This window comes from Lasioglossum baleicum, chromosome 14, assembly GCF_051020765.1.
Source record: "Lasioglossum baleicum chromosome 14, iyLasBale1, whole genome shotgun sequence".
NCBI classification, from domain to species: Eukaryota; Metazoa; Arthropoda; class Insecta; order Hymenoptera; family Halictidae; genus Lasioglossum; species Lasioglossum baleicum.
Window position 1 is genome coordinate 5,592,146 of NC_134942.1, and position 4,804 is coordinate 5,596,949.

Below are 4,804 nucleotides of genomic sequence, written 5' to 3' on the forward strand. Positions count from 1 at the left end.
GTGGAGCGGTTCCGCAAGGACCATTTTATGGCCGTACAATGTTTCGTAAGGTGCAGGTAGTTAGGGACGAGATGCTCGCAGTGCATGCCGCCTGAGCGTTTAGGGATTCCTCGTGCCGCGTGACACTTGAGGCGAAGAGTCCCGTGCACTGATGCCAAGGCTGTGGTACTGAACCATACCCCCACCATAGCCTACTATTGCCCCTACGTTGTTTTCCAACGCGCCCGCGCGCTACACTCACCAGCGTATCACTCTACTGTATCCGTAGAGGTACGCTGGTGAGTTGGTGAGTGTAGCGCGCGGGCGCGTTGGAAAACAACGGAGGGGCAATAGTAGGCTATGGTGGGGGTATGGTTTAGTACCACAGTACCACAGCCTTGGCATCACTGGTCACGTGCCGTGTGACACTTGGGTCGAGGATGCCCGGTGGTGCGTGCCACTTCGGACGGCGGAGATTTATGTCTCCCGCAGGAAGGGTCTCCCCGTGCCGTGTGACACTTGGGGCCAGTGATGTGATCAGACCCACCGTAATTCGCGCATGCGCGGCCAAGGCAGTACCGTATCTACAATGACGCAACCGAGCGGCCAGGGCCCTGACGCCTTGAGGCAGTTATTCTGGCGGGAATGTACCAGTGTTATAGGCGGGACACGACTGATGGACGAGAGAAGTTTATGTATTCTTTTCCCTATACCATCCTCAAAATAAAGAATAAGTTTCAATTATAAAAATCTGCGTGGGGTGCTCAAGCTACACGATTTCATCGAAATACTTACGCTACTAAGGCTGAAATTGCCGCGCATGCGCGAGTTAAGGTGGGTCTGATCACATCACTGCTTTGGGCCTTGGCGTGGTGAAGGACAAGGTTGGGACAGCTCGTGTTCCGTTCGTGGCATTCGGGAATACTCTCTAATAGCCAGATCGTAGCTCGAACTGATTCGATACGGCCTCCGCCGCCCTACTTATACGCCTGTCGCGATCTGTTCACTCGCGAGAATACGCGGCGTCGCGGTAGCCACCTCGCGGCCGCCGCGGGAGGTAGCGCCTCGCAGTCTCGCGTGGCGCGCTCGCGTATAGTGTATGAGGGAGATGTCTCGTGTCCTATACACTCATTACAACATTGATATGTGAAAGCATGTAGAAGAATTTAAGGATTTTCGTAATTTCGAGTGTCGAAAATTTTCAATTTTGCGCCGCCTCCGAAAAGATTGTATTGTATTTAAGTTCGTGTGTATTCACATAAATTAAATGGAAATTATTTTATACTTTTTAGTGCGTTTTTTCGAAGTCGGTTTATGTAAGTGTTTATTCATACACGTCCATTATTAGTACATGTTTTACAAGGAAAAAAATTAGTACATGTTCCTCGAATTAAAGACAAACTGCCCAAAAATTTTCAAAAAGATTGTCCTCCCTTAACACTTTGAGTGCTCGTTTGTGAGCTAATTGGAAGGGAATCTAATTACACCAATGTAATGAATGCCAACTCCGTTTATTTCAGTAGTTGTAGCCTTTCTTGCTCTCTGATTTCTCTGTGCTTTTTATATTTTTAATTCTCATTATAATTTTTATAACCTTCATAACCTTCCTCTATGACCCTAGAATTCCCAGACGACACTGAGGAGAAGGCTCTGTTCATGTTAAAAAGATTTAAAAAATTCCACGAACCCGACTCGGCCTGATTTTTCTGATACGTCGACGTCGTTGTTCTCCGCCATACCGGGTCGGCTCGTGCAACCCGTATGCCAAAACTGGAGTTGTTCTCTGTCTCGTGCCAGCCCTTCAGGATTAATTCGGGGATATGTACAATCGCATTTGAAAGTGAACGCTTCTCGGGGAGCACGTGTCCCTGCGAGAGACACGTCATCACGACGAGCAGAAGCCACCAGCTCAGACAAAAACGGTGAACTTGAAATCTCATTTCTGGAACAGCCTTCCTCGAGCGGATTTCCTTTTGCGAACGAGAAGAAATTAACCGGAGACCTGGTGGACGGGAACGGAAAGAATCATTACTCAACGCGTCTCTGGAAACTCCACCCTTTTCCGAAAAATATGAATCGGATTCAAAAACGGCGACAAATCTCTTCAACGAAATTTTCAGAATACGCGTAATCGACACGGATCTACAGAACGTACTTGCTAAGCGACGAATTACAATTTTCTAAAAATTTCTTCCTCGCGTCGTGTGGTAAACTCGAATTATTCGAACATCTCGAAAACGACTTTTTTCGGTTTTCCGAAGAACACGATGAACGGAAACTGTATCTTCGACTCACCAGGCTTCAGTTTCTCGAAAACGAACGAAGTCTCTGTAACTCCTAGAGGATAAGCAACGAGTTCCCCGATGATTCTCTACTTTTCTGAAGGATGCGGGTCGTTTCCGTCGTGAAAGTCGCGTTCCTCGTTAGATGTCAATCCGGCGCTTTTAATTTCTGCTGGCAAGTGCTCGGCGGTCGTCCAACAATTATTCAAAGATTTATTGCCCGGCACTGGAGCGACTGTGTATTTATACTCTTTATTCGAGGTTGCCCCCACGACGACACCGTCGTGTACGTATCCCGTAAGAGACAATAACCATACACATACGCCTTCCTTTTATGTTTTTTCACAATCTTAATGAGCTGATGACAGCGTTTTCAGTTTTTCCAATTCTTTCAAAGCTTTTATCTTTCTCAGAAATGCATGTAATTCACGATAATGTTGCGTTTCACTTGCTATTTCGCATCTAGGCAGATAAAGCTAGAAATTGAACAGCTGTGCAAGATTGTATAACTTAATTTGTTATTGCGTAATTATATACGTAGTGTGATAAGAAACAGCAAAATATTGTTCAATAAGCATCGAACTTAGCACACAGCTAGAAATTAGTCGTGAGTGGACTGCGAATTTTTAAAAAAATTAGATGAATTTAAAAATACCGTTACATTGTCTTTAATCTATTAAACATATTATACAGAAAATAAATTTCGATTTCTTTCCAGGATGTTGCAATTCAGGTAGAAAATTTTTATTTTGCATAAAGATCTAATCACGATTAGACTGCGCATTTTTATCCACTCCCCGAGTCGGACAGTCCCTCTCTTAGGTCGTGGTCGCTGGCCGTCTTGTTTTCTCTCGTGATTTATAATTTCATTTCATTCAATGATGTTTGTTTTTACACGTTTCAAGTTATCTTTCGAGCGCAGTTATCTAATTGACGGAAAGGTTATGCGTGAACGGCTTACATCAGCAAGGTCCATCTCCTTTCCAGGAAAGAAGAGCAATACAGTCTTGTTTACAAGAGTGTACTCTCGAGCGTGTACGGAGTCGTACGAAAAAAGACGGAGCCAGCGAGTCGCGGAAATGAATTTCGCAGCGTTTGGAAATTTTCATTTCGAAGATCACCGGGCTGTCTGCTCGCCGGGCGAAAATTAGACCGGCGCAGCGCGTTTGCGGAAGCTCGCGTTCGAGTTTAAATGAATTTACTTTTCGCGTCGTTTTTTCGACGAATGCCCGCGATAATGTACCGAAAATAATGGGAAAGTTTTGATAAAACGAGCCAGAGCAGAGCTGCGCCGGCTGCGAACTCTCCGTGTGTATTAAACGGGAAACGTGTTTCTGCGGGAGTTTTTCATAAAGGGCGACCCGCCGCCGTTGAAATTCTTGCGAATTTTTCCGGGGCTCTCGCTGTCGGTAAACACTGCATAACATGTATGACGGCGCCATTGACTATTTATAAAATCTCTGTGCCCCGAGAATCCCCCGACCCCCGTCCCCGAACGGGCTTCTACTCTTTCTTCGGCTGTCCGATGGAACTGGTTTTTTGACCGGGAAAACCTTCAAACTCCCAAATATTTGCACGATCACATCTCCTGATTTTTCCAATATTTAAATCCACGAATTTTTTATGATTAAATATTTGCACGGCCGCAGGAACGGCCCTGTCTCGAAATAATCGACGATTCGCGTTCGGTCGCTGTTGGACATTTGGACATGTTTAAATAATTTTTCGAGTACTCGAATCTTTATACTTCTCAATTTTCAAGCAGTTGTACGCTTCCAGGACTTTACATTTTGTGTATTAGGCGATCCAGATATTCTCCAAATTTCTCAATTTTCAAGCAGTTGTACGCTTTCAGAACTTTACATTTTGTATATTAGGCGATTCAGATATTTTCCAAATTTTTTAATTTTCAAGCAGTTGTGTGTTAGGCGATTCAGACATTTTCCAAATTTCTCAATTTTCAAGTAGTCGAGGGCTCCTAGGGCTAATTTCGAATATTAGGCGATAGAGACAATCGTTGCTCACAAATTTTGCAACACTTGACGCAGCACCAACACTCAAATATTCCAAAGACATCAAATTCCCGTGAATTCAGGCGATCACCCGTTCGGCGCACCAAACTTCGCTATTTTAAACACTCGGAGGCTCTCGAGACGCGAAATGTTCGTGTATTCGGAGATCGGGGAACGCCTAAGTTTTCAATCTTCCGATTTCTGGAGACTTCAAAGGCTCCGGCAGAGTCTGCCGGCGTAACCAGCTATTTATTTCGTCGCCGTTTCTTTTTCGTTTCCGATCTCTCTCTCTCTCTCTCTCTCTCTCTCTCTCTCTCTCTCTCTCTCTCTCTCTTTCTCTCAGTCGCCTCGGCTTGGGTTCCAGAGTAGCCTGGTTATTTAAACAAAACCCGGGGGGCGGAAGTGATTCGCAGATTGTACGGGGACAAGAAACTAGCTCGAAAACTGGCTCCGAAACTGCAACATTTCGGGGAGAACAAAAAACGCGCCGGCACGGACCAAGTATTCCGCAGAAAGAGAGCGTAAGAAACA

At 45.2% G+C, this 4,804-nt stretch overlaps 1 long non-coding RNA gene across 1 annotated transcript; it reads right to left on the reverse strand.

Moving 5' to 3' along the window:
• Window positions 1-1,286: 1,286 nt before the first annotated feature.
• On the reverse strand, window positions 1,287-3,160 carry LOC143215623 (uncharacterized). Its single transcript, XR_013010405.1, has 2 exons — window positions 2,275-3,160; window positions 1,287-1,981 (listed from the first exon to the last, which is right to left on the reverse strand). It is a non-coding gene; the product is annotated as an uncharacterized LOC143215623 (long non-coding RNA).
• Between the last annotated feature and the right edge of the window lie 1,644 nt (window positions 3,161-4,804).